Genomic DNA, 12,960 nt, shown 5'->3' with positions numbered 1-12,960 from the left:
GAACCTTGTTACAATTCTCCGAGAGATTAGTGTAGTATGCATGGAGTCTGTAAGTATACAGGAAGTTGATAAAACCCTTTCAGAAGACACCTGGCTTACCAGCCTTTACAGCTTTAGTAAATTATTTCATTTATATGTTGATATATCAGCTCATGAATCTATATTACATAAGGACATACAACCTGAAGGTTAAGAAAGTTAGACTTGTTTTCTTTGGAAAAGAGGAAACTTTGTGGTGATCCAGAAAATTATTCATTGTGGGTGAAGGATTCAAATCCCAGGCAGAACAAGTTCAAATGAAAAAGTTAGGAGTAAGAAGGAAAGTCAGGGGAAACATGTTCACCCTAAGAGTAATAGAAACATAGAAACATAGAAGATAGGAGCAGGAGTAGGCCATTCGGCCCCTTGAGCCTGCTCCGCCATTCAATGCGATCATGGCTGATCATCCAAACTCAGTACCCAGTCCCTGCCTTCTCCCCATACCCCTTGATCCCTTTAGCCTTAAGAAATATATCCAACTCCTTCTTGAATATATTTAATGAATTAGCCTCTACTGCCTTCTGTGGTAGAGAATTCCACAGGTTCACCACTCTCTGGGTGAAGAAATTCCTCCTCATTTCTGTCCTAAATGGCCTACCCCTTATCCTTAGACTGTGACCCCTGGTTCTGGACTCCCCGATCATCGGGAACATCCTTCCTGCATCTAGTCTGTCCAGTCCTGTCAGAATTTTATAAGTTTCAATGAGATCCCCTCTCATTCTTCTAAACTCCAGTGAGTACAAGCCCAATCTCTCCTCATATGTCATTCCTGCCATCCCAGGTATCAGCCTGGTGAATCTTTGCTGAACTCCCTCCATGGCAAGAACATCCTTCCTCAGATAAGGCGACCAAAACTGCACACAATACTCAAGATGTGGTCTCACCAAGGCCCTGTACAACTGCAGCAAGACATCCTTGTTCCTGTACTCAAACCCTCTCGCTACGAAGGCCAACATACCATTTGCCTTCTTAACCGCCTGCTGCACCTGCATGCTTACCTTCAGCGACTGGTGCACAAGGACACCCAGGTCTCGTTGCACTTCCCCTTCTCCCAATCTATTGCCATTCAGATAATAATCTGCCTTCCTGTTTTTGCCACCAAAGTGGATAACCTCACATTTATCCACGTTATATTGCATCTGCCATGCTTTTGCCCAATCACCCAACCTGTCCAAATCATCCTGGAGTTTCTCGGCATCCTCCTCACAGCACACACGCCCACCCAGCTTTGTGTCGTCTGCAAATTTGGAGATATTACATCTAGTTCCCTTGTCTAGATCATTAATATATATTGTGAATAGCTGGGGTCCAAGGACCGATCCCTGCGGTACCCCACTAGTCACTGCCTGCCACTCGGAAAAAGACCCGTTTATTCCAACTCTTTGCTTTCTGTCTGCCAACCAGTTCTCTATCCAAGTCAATACCTTGCCCCCAATCCCATGTGCCTTAACTTTACACGCTAATCTCTTATGCGGGACCTTATCGAAAGCCTTCTGAAAGTCCAAATACACCACATCCACTGGTTCTCCCTTATCTATTTTACCAGTTACATCCTCAAAAAATTCCAGTAGATTAGTCAAGCACGATTTACCTTTTGTAAATCCATGTTGACTTTGTCCGATCCTGTCACTGTTTTCCAAGTGCTCTGCTATTACATCTTTTATAATGGACTCTAGCATTTTCCCCACTACCGATGTCAGGCTTACCGGTCTGTAATTCCCCGCTTTCTCTCTACCACCTTTTTTGAATAGTAGGGTAACATTAGCTACCCTCCAATCCATGGGTACTGTTCCAGATTCCATCGAATGTTCGAAGATGATCAGCAATAGCTTCATTGAATAAGTTAACAGGAAAGAACATTAAACTGGACAGTATTGATGGGCTCAAGCGACAATTGGATGTGTTTCTGAAGATTGGGAGAAGGTGGGTAGGTGCAGTTAATCTAGATAAAATGGATAGGCTTTTTTAAACTGATGGCCTTTTCCTGTTCTTAAAAATTGTCTGTTCTTATGTATATTGATCCATTCGCACATTACTGTAATATATTCATACATCAGTGTATTGATACATCCGGAGAAATGCAAGTTGTTAATATATTAGCACATTCATACTCTCTCTTAACTCTGTTACTGAGCCATACCAATAACTCACTCTTTCAATTTATTTTAATTTTAATTTTACTATTTAATCTTGCAAGTTCCTAATCATTTTCTTCCCTGCCCCATATTGTTCCCTGCTAAGGGGGCAAGCCACGCATAGAGGCCATGTAAGAGCAGATTGTAAAAGACCATATTCACAGCTGAGTCTGCAAGATCGCAATAGAAATATTAGGCAATTCAGTGTCCAGTTCAATATGAAATAGTACTTTTTGTTCAATGGTCCATATTGTATTTTTATTCTCTTTCTACCCACCCAATGCCAGGTGCAATTCCACTCCCATAAAAGGCAGGTACCATGCTCCCACACTCTGCCAATGTTACTCACTAACTATTTGCCCCATGTTCAGTAGGAATGCTTCAGATTATGAATTGCAAAAACTACGCTTCCTTCCTGTTGAAGTAGATTGACACTATCTGAGTAACTCATTATGATGTTGGGGCTCTTTCATAATTTACCAGCAATGCAATGAGAAGAACAAGCTAAATTAGACAGGAAACTTTCACTCTGCACGGACACATACAAACTCATTCTCCAGTACAGCCCTGGGAGCAGTGTCCTGCTGTGCTGGCATGTTATGCCACACCAGAGTGGATCCAGTTGAAGAAGTCGCAGTGACACAGGCACAGTGATGGGTCAAATGGCCTCCTTCTGCGCTGTAATTTCTATTATTCTTTGAGTATTCCACATTAAGATAGGACACAGGTTCACGTCAATAATTCGATACAAAGCAAAGTAATCTCAGCCAGTAAACAGATTATGCAATGTCATTGGTAAAGGTGTAGATATGTATTGCCTCCTTACCTTCTCCACTAGCGTATGATGCAGAGGGGAGTAACAAATACCTGAAGGTTTTCCCGATGAATCAGTTGGTTAAGACAGTGAGTAGCCTCAATATTATCACATTAAGGAGGGGAAATTGCTCATTTCTGATTGCTATCCAACAACTCCTACTGGAAATTGTGTGTGGATGGCAGATGAGGATATAATCAGCCTCAGCTGGGATGCCCTCTATGATTGAATATCTTGCCTACAGTCACTTTCCAGGCTCACACAGGAGAAACAGCCAGTTGGGCGAGTTACTCAGAGGCAGTCAGCGCTTGTGGCGCTGTACTCCAGCAATGAGCTAATGCCTTCAAGTTAGCAAGAAGGAGGTGAGAGAATTGTTGGAAAGAGGAAGATTTTTTTTTTTTAATATTGGATTTGAATTTATAATGTGAAAGTCAAGATAGTTTTGTTGCTATTGTTGTCTGACCCGCTTCTGATCTGAGCGCAGCAATTCGTTCACGATAGCAGCTACATGATTGAGGCAGCTCCATTAAGAAACTGCACAGTTTAAGCTGTATTTTTACGGTCATGTTCAGAGAGAGGATTATGAACCTGCCATGTTGGATTTATTACTGTAATTAGCTGAAGGTTTAAATTTCAGCGACTGCATCCTGGGCTGACACTTCCTATAGTGCATCTCATTTTTTGGCAAATATTTCAGACTAATCATATGGATTTGTGATCTTTTAGGATGTCATCCCTAAAGTATTAAGTACATCATAATCTGATGTGCATTGCTGTTTGCAGCATCGAGAATCAGACACAGAGTCCTTGTTAGATAGTTATACATGGTAAAGCCTAGTGTTCAAATAGACACACCAAAAGACGATCAAAAGAATAGCAATCAAACTTAAATACGATATTTTAGCAATGACACTGAGGTAATTATGACCTGTTACAAATGTGAAGACTAGATGCAGAAGTAGAATCAAAGACATTTATATAGCTCTTTACACCACATCTCGAAACATTTTACACAACGATGATTTTAAACCAAGATCCTTGTTGGCGAGTAGGTGAATGAAGGAAAAGGTGATAAAGGGATAAGGGAAATGTGATATGCACTATGTCTTTGTGCTGAGGGTAAATGCCAATACGGTCTGATTGGGCCGAGTTGTTTTGTTTCTGTGTTGTAACTTCTATCCTGGTGCCCTGGCCAACATTCCTCCATCAACCACCACCATCAAAAAAAATCACACAATCCAGTACTTTGATGTTCAGTAATGTTTCACTGTACCTAAGTTCATTATTATTGGAGCTTTACTTATTATCAACATTCATTATAAGGAGATTTTTGCCATAACTGAGTTAACTATAAAAGGAAAGTGTTACAAAATCTGTATTCACTATACACAGGGTCTCATTGTAAGCGCCATGGTAGCAAAAGCAGAATTTTGTTAGATGTGGAGTTTCACTTTAAATGGATTTTCATCATAAGTAAGGCTGTACATTTGGTGATTGTCTAATCTTTGCAGAGTCGTGGGGGTGAAAGTGTTCTGTATAAAGTGTAGAACACCTCTGTCAATACATCAGGTGAAAGTGTTCTGTATAAAGTGTAGAACACCTCTATCAATACATCGAGTGAAAGTGTTCTGTATATAATGTGTAGAACACCTCTATCAATACATTGAGTGAAAGTGTTCTGTATAATGTGTAGAACACCTCCATCAATACATCGAGTGAAAGTGTTCTGTATAAAGTGTAGAACACCTCTATCAATACATCGAGTGAAAGTGTTCTGTATATAATGTGTAGAACACCTCTATCAATACATCGAGTGAAAGTGTTCTGTATAAAGTGCAGAACACCTCTATCAATACATCGAGTGAAAGTGTTCTGTATAAAGTGTAGAACACCTCTATCAATACATTGAGTGAAAGTGTTCTGTATAAAGTGCAGAACACCTCTATCAATACATCGAGTGAAAGTGTTCTGTATATAATGTGTGGAACACCTCTATCAATACATTGAGTGAAAGTGTTCTGTATAAAGTGTAGAACACCTCTGTCAATGCATCGAGTGAAAGTGTTCTGTATAAAGTGTAGAACACCTCTATCAATACATCGAGTGAAAGTGTTCTGTATATAATGTGTAGAACACCTCTATCAATACTTCGAGTGAAAGTGTTCTGTATAAAGTGTAGAACACCTCTATCAATACATTGAGTGAAAGTGTTCTGTATAAAGTGTAGAACACCTCTATCAATACATTGAGTGAAAATGTTCTGTATAAAGTGTAGAACACCTCTATCAATACATTGGGTGAAAGTGTTCTGTATAAAGTGTAGAACACCTCTATCAATACATCGAGTGAAAGTGTTCTGTATAAAGTGTAGAACACCTCTATCAATACATTGAGTGAAAGTGTTCTGTATAAAGTGTAGAACACCTCTATCAATACATCAGGTGAAAGTGTTCTGTATAAAGTGTAGAACACCTCTGTCAATACATCAGGTGAAAGTGTTCTGTATAAAGTGTAGAACACCTCTATCAATACATCAGGTGAAAGTGTTCTGTATAAAGTGTAGAACACCTCTATCAATACATTGAGTGAAAGTGTTCTGTATAAACTGCAGAACACCTCTATCAATACATTGAGTGAAAGTGTTCTGTATAAAGTGCAGAACACCTCTATCAATACATCGAGTGAAAGTGTTCTGTATAAAGTGTAGAACACCTCTATCAATACATCGAGTGAAAGTGTTCTGTATAAAGTGTAGAACACCTCTATCAATACATTGAGTGAAAGTGTTCTGTATAAAGTGTAGAACACCTCTATCAATACATCGAGTGAAAGTGTTCTGTATAAAGTGTAGAACACCTCTATCAATACATCAGGTGAAAGTGTTCTGTATAAAGTGTAGAACACCTCTATCAATACATTGAGTGAAAGTGTTCTGTATAAAGTGTAGAACACCTCTATCAATACATCGAGTAAAAGTGTTCTGTATAAAGTGTAGAACACCTCTGTCAATACATTGAGTGAAAGTGTTCTGTATAAAGTGTAGAACACCTCTATCAATACATCGAGTGAAAGTGTTCTGTATAAAGTGTAGAACACCTCTATCAATACATTGAGTGAAAGTGTTCTGTATAAAGTGTAGAACACCTCTATCAATACATTGGGTGAAAGTGTTCTGTATAAAGTGTAGAACACCTCTGTCAATACATTGAGTGAAAGTGTTCTGTATAAAGTGTAGAACACCTCTATCAATACATTGGGTGAAAGTGTTCTGTATAAAGTGTAGAACACCTCTATCAATACATCGAGTGAAAGTGTTCTGTATAAAGTGTAGAACACCTCTATCAATACATTGAGTGAAAGTGTTCTGTATAAAGTGTAGAACACCTCTATCAATACATTGAGTGAAAGTGTTCTGTATAAAGTGTAGAACACCTCTATCAATACATCAGGTGAAAGTGTTCTGTATAAAGTGTAGAACACCTCTATCAATACATCAGGTGAAAGTGTTCTGTATAAAGTGTAGAACACCTCTGTCAATACATTGGGTGAAAGTGTTCTCTATAAAGTGTAGAACACCTCCATCAATACATCAAGTGAAAGTGTTCTGTATAAAGTGTAGAACACCTCTATCAATACATTGGGTGAAAGTGTTCTGTATAAAGTGTAGAACACCTCTATCAATACATTGAGTGAAAGTGTTCTGTATAAAGTGTAGAACACCTCTATGAATACATCAGGTGAAAGTGTTCTGTATAAAGTGTAGAACACCTCTATCAATACATTGAGTGAAAGTGTTCTGTATAAAGTGTAGAACACCTCTATCAATACATCGAGTGAAAGTGTTCTGTATATAATGTGTAGAACACCTCTATCAATACATCGAGTGAAAGTGTTCTGTATAAAGTGCAGAACACCTCTATCAATACATCGAGTGAAAGTGTTCTGTATAAAGTGTAGAACACCTCTATCAATACATTGAGTGAAAGTGTTCTGTATAAAGTGCAGAACACCTCTATCAATACATCGAGTGAAAGTGTTCTGTATATAATGTGTGGAACACCTCTATCAATACATTGAGTGAAAGTGTTCTGTATAAAGTGTAGAACACCTCTGTCAATGCATCGAGTGAAAGTGTTCTGTATAAAGTGTAGAACACCTCTATCAATACATCGAGTGAAAGTGTTCTGTATATAATGTGTAGAACACCTCTATCAATACTTCGAGTGAAAGTGTTCTGTATAAAGTGTAGAACACCTCTATCAATACATTGAGTGAAAGTGTTCTGTATAAAGTGTAGAACACCTCTATCAATACATTGAGTGAAAATGTTCTGTATAAAGTGTAGAACACCTCTATCAATACATTGGGTGAAAGTGTTCTGTATAAAGTGTAGAACACCTCTATCAATACATCGAGTGAAAGTGTTCTGTATAAAGTGTAGAACACCTCTATCAATACATTGAGTGAAAGTGTTCTGTATAAAGTGTAGAACACCTCTATCAATACATCAGGTGAAAGTGTTCTGTATAAAGTGTAGAACACCTCTGTCAATACATCAGGTGAAAGTGTTCTGTATAAAGTGTAGAACACCTCTATCAATACATCAGGTGAAAGTGTTCTGTATAAAGTGTAGAACACCTCTATCAATACATTGAGTGAAAGTGTTCTGTATAAACTGCAGAACACCTCTATCAATACATTGAGTGAAAGTGTTCTGTATAAAGTGCAGAACACCTCTATCAATACATCGAGTGAAAGTGTTCTGTATAAAGTGTAGAACACCTCTATCAATACATCGAGTGAAAGTGTTCTGTATAAAGTGTAGAACACCTCTATCAATACATTGAGTGAAAGTGTTCTGTATAAAGTGTAGAACACCTCTATCAATACATCGAGTGAAAGTGTTCTGTATAAAGTGTAGAACACCTCTATCAATACATCAGGTGAAAGTGTTCTGTATAAAGTGTAGAACACCTCTATCAATACATTGAGTGAAAGTGTTCTGTATAAAGTGTAGAACACCTCTATCAATACATCGAGTAAAAGTGTTCTGTATAAAGTGTAGAACACCTCTGTCAATACATTGAGTGAAAGTGTTCTGTATAAAGTGTAGAACACCTCTATCAATACATCGAGTGAAAGTGTTCTGTATAAAGTGTAGAACACCTCTATCAATACATTGAGTGAAAGTGTTCTGTATAAAGTGTAGAACACCTCTATCAATACATTGGGTGAAAGTGTTCTGTATAAAGTGTAGAACACCTCTGTCAATACATTGAGTGAAAGTGTTCTGTATAAAGTGTAGAACACCTCTATCAATACATTGGGTGAAAGTGTTCTGTATAAAGTGTAGAACACCTCTATCAATACATCGAGTGAAAGTGTTCTGTATAAAGTGTAGAACACCTCTATCAATACATTGAGTGAAAGTGTTCTGTATAAAGTGTAGAACACCTCTATCAATACATTGAGTGAAAGTGTTCTGTATAAAGTGTAGAACACCTCTATCAATACATCAGGTGAAAGTGTTCTGTATAAAGTGTAGAACACCTCTATCAATACATCAGGTGAAAGTGTTCTGTATAAAGTGTAGAACACCTCTGTCAATACATTGGGTGAAAGTGTTCTCTATAAAGTGTAGAACACCTCCATCAATACATCAAGTGAAAGTGTTCTGTATAAAGTGTAGAACACCTCTATCAATACATTGGGTGAAAGTGTTCTGTATAAAGTGTAGAACACCTCTATCAATACATTGAGTGAAAGTGTTCTGTATAAAGTGTAGAACACCTCTATGAATACATCAGGTGAAAGTGTTCTGTATAAAGTGTAGAACACCTCTATCAATACATTGAGTGAAAGTGTTCTGTATAAAGTGTAGAACACCTCTATCAATACATCGAGTGAAAGTGTTCTGTATATAATGTGTAGAACACCTCTATCAATACATCGAGTGAAAGTGTTCTGTATAAAGTGTAGAACACCTCTATCAATACATTGAGTGAAAGTGTTCTGTATAAAGTGTAGAACACCTCTATCAATACATCGAGTGAAAGTGTTCTGTATAAAGTGTAGAACACTTCTATCAATACATTGAGTGAAAATGTTCTGTATAAAGTGTAGAACACCTCTATCAATACATCGAGTGAAAGTGTTCTGTATAAAGTGTAGAACACCTCTATCAATACATCAGGTGAAAGTGTTCTGTATAAAGTGTAGAACACCTCTGTCAATACATCAGGTTAAAGTGTTCTGTCTAAAGTGTAGAACACCTCTATCAATACATCAGGTGAAAGTGTTCTGTATAAAGTGTAGAACACCTCTATCAATACATTGAGTGAAAGTGTTCTGTATAAAGTGTAGAACACCTCTATCAATACATTGAGTGAAAGTGTTCTGTATAAAGTGTAGAACACCTCTATCAATACATCGAGTGAAAGTGTTCTGTATAAAGTGTAGAACACCTCTATCAATACATCGAGTGAAAGTGTTCTGTATAAAGTGTAGAACACCTCTATCAATACATTGAGTGAAAGTGTTCTCTATAAAGTGTAGAACACCTCTATCAATACATCGAGTGAAAGTGTTCTGTATAAAGTGCAGAACACCTCTATCAATACATCGAGTGAAAGTGTTCTGTATAAAGTGTAGAACACCTCTGTCAATACATCGAGTGAAAGTGTTCTGTATAAAGTGTAGAACACCTCTATCAATACATCAGGTGAAAGTGTTCTGTATAAAGTGTAGAACACCTCTATCAATACATCAGGTGAAAGTGTTCTGTATAAAGTGTAGAACACCTCTATCAATACATTGAGTGAAAGTGTTCTGTATAAAGTGTCGAACACCTCTATCAATACATTGAGTGAAAGTGTTCTGTATAAAGTGTAGAACACCTCTATCAATACATTGAGTGAAAGTGTTCTGTAGAGAACACCTCTATCAATACATCGAGTGAAAGTGTTCTGTATAAAGTGTAGAACACCTCTATCAATACATCAGGTGAAAGTGTTCTGTATAAAGTGTAGAACACCTCTATCAATACATTGGGTGAAAGTGTTCTGTATAAAGTGTAGAACACCTCTATCAATACATCAGGTGAAAGTGTTCTGTATAAAGTGCAGAACACCTCTATCAATACATTGGGTGAAAGTGTTCTGTATAAAGTGTAGAACACCTCTATCAATACATTGGGTGAAAGTGTTCTGTATAAAGTGTAGAACACCTCTGTCAATACATTGAGTGAAAGTGTTCTGTATAAAGTGTAGAACACCTCTGTCAATACATTGAGTGAAAGTGTTCTGTATAAAGTGTATAACACCTCTATCAATACATCGAGTGAAAGTGTTCTGTATAAAGTGTAGAACACCTCTATCAATACATCGAGTGAAAGTGTTCTGTATAAAGTGTAGAACACCTCTATCAATACATTGAGTGAAAGTGTTCTGTATAAAGTGTAGAACACCTCTGTCAATACATCGAGTGAAAGTGTTCTGTAAAAAGTGTAGAACAACTCTATCAATACATCGAGTGAAAGTGTTCTGTATAAAGTGTAGAACACCTCTGTCAATACATCGAGTAAAAGTGTTCTGTATAAAGTGTAGAACACCTCTATCAATACATCAAGTGAAAGTGTTCTGTATAAAGTGTAGAACACCTCTGTCAATACATCGAGTGAAAGTGTTCTGTATAAAGTGTAGAGCACCTCTATCAATACATCAAGTGAAAGTGTTCTGTATAAAGTGTAGAACACCTCTATCAATACATTGAGTGAAAGTGTTCTGTATAAAGTGTAGAACACCTCTATCAATACATCGAGTGAAAGTGTTCTGTATAAAGTGTAGAACACCTCTGTCAATACATCGACTGAAAGTGTTCTGTATAAAGTGTAGAACACCTCTATCAATACATTGAGTGAAAGTGTTCTGTATAAAGTGTAGAACACCTCTATCAATACATCGAGTGAAAGTGTTCTGTATAAAGTGTAGAACACCTCTATCAATACATCGAGTGAAAGTGTTCTGTATAAAGTGTAGAACACCTCTATCAATACATCAGGTGAAAGTGTTCTGTATAAAGTGTAGAACACCTCTATCAATACATCGAGTGAAAGTGTTCTGTATAAAGTGTAGAACACCTCTATCAATACATTGAGTGAAAGTGTTCTGTATAAAGTGTAGAACACCTCTGTCAATACATCAGGTGAAAGTGTTCTGTATAAAGTGTAGAACACCTCTATAAATACACTGAGTGAAAGTGTTCTGTATAAAGTGTAGAACACCTCTATCAATACATTGAGTGAAAGTGTTCTGTATAAAGTGTAGAACACCTCTATCAATACATCGAGTGAAAGTGTTCTGTATAAAGTGTAGAACACCTCTGTCAATACATTGAGTGAAAGTGTTCTGTATAAAGTGTAGAACACCTCTATCAATACATTGGGTGAAAGTGTTCTGTATAAAGTGTAGAACACCTCTATCAATACATCGAGTGAAAGTATTCTGTATAAAGTGTAGAACACCTCTATCAATACATCGAGTGAAAGTGTTCTGTATAAAGTGTAGAACACCTCTATCAATACATTGAGTGAAAGTGTTCTGTATAAAGTGTAGAACACCTCTATCAATACATTGAGTGAAAGTGTTCTGTATAAAGTGTAGAACACCTCTATCAATACATCGAGTGAAAGTGTTCTGTATAAAGTGTAGAACACCTCTATCAATGCATCGAGTGAAAGTGTTCTGTATAAAGTGTAGAACACCTCTAACAATACATTGGGTGAAAGTGTTCTGTATAAAGTGTAGAACACCTCTATCAATACATTGAGTGAAAGTGTTCTGTATAAAGTGTAGAACACCTCTATCAATACATTGAGTGAAAGTGTTCTGTATAAAGTGTAGAACACCTCTATCAATACATCGAGTGAAAGTGTTCTGTATAAAGTGTAGAACACCTCTATCAATACATCGAGTGAAAGTGTTCTGTATAAAGTGTAGAACACCTCTATCAATACATCAGGTGAAAGTGTTCTGTATAAAGTGTAGAACACCTCTATCAATACATCGAGTGAAAGTGTTCTGTATAAAGTGTAGAACACCTCTATCAATACATTGAGTGAAAGTGTTCTGTATAAAGTGTAGAACACCTCTGTCAATACATCAGGTGAAAGTGTTCTGTATAAAGTGTAGAACACCTCTATCAATACACTGAGTGAAAGTGTTCTGTATAAAGTGTAGAACACCTCTATCAATACATTGAGTGAAAGTGTTCTGTATAAAGTGTAGAACACCTCTATCAATACATCGAGTGAAAGTGTTCTGTATAAAGTGTAGAACACCTCTGTCAATACATTGAGTGAAAGTGTTCTGTATAAAGTGTAGAACACCTCTATCAATACATTGGGTGAAAGTGTTCTGTATAAAGTGTAGAACACCTCTATCAATACATCGAGTGAAAGTATTCTGTATAAAGTGTAGAACACCTCTATCAATACATCGAGTGAAAGTGTTCTGTATAAAGTGTAGAACACCTCTATCAATACATTGAGTGAAAGTGTTCTGTATAAAGTGTAGAACACCTCTATCAATACATTGAGTGAAAGTGTTCTGTATAAAGTGTAGAACACCTCTATCAATACATCGAGTGAAAGTGTTCTGTATAAAGTGTAGAACACCTCTATCAATACATCGAGTGAAAGTGTTCTGTATAAAGTGTAGAACACCTCTAACAATACATTGGGTGAAAGTGTTCTGTATAAAGTGTAGAACACCTCTATCAATACATTGAGTGAAAGTGTTCTGTATAAAGTGTAGAACACCTCTATCAATACATCAGGTGAAATTGTTCTGTATAAAGTGTAGAACACCTCTATCAATACATCGAGTGAAAGTGTTCTGTATAAAGTGTAGAACACCTCTATCAATACATTGAGTGAAAGTGTTCTGTATAAAGTGTAGAACACCTTTATCAATA

The 12,960-nt window shown here is 37.1% G+C and overlaps 1 protein-coding gene across 1 annotated transcript in view; it reads right to left on the bottom strand.

The window, feature by feature from the left end:
* spc24 (SPC24 component of NDC80 kinetochore complex) overlaps positions 1-12,960 on the bottom strand; it is a 179,217-nt gene that overhangs the window by 83,841 nt on the left and 82,416 nt on the right. The gene's annotated exons all lie outside the window — the stretch shown is intronic.

The sequence above is a fragment of the Somniosus microcephalus genome, chromosome 31 (genome assembly GCF_052327205.1).
Source record: "Somniosus microcephalus isolate GS21.2 chromosome 31, FLI_Smic_1.0, whole genome shotgun sequence".
In the NCBI taxonomy this organism is placed as follows: Eukaryota; Metazoa; Chordata; class Chondrichthyes; order Squaliformes; family Somniosidae; genus Somniosus; species Somniosus microcephalus.
This window is presented reverse-complemented; position numbering and strand designations above follow the sequence as displayed.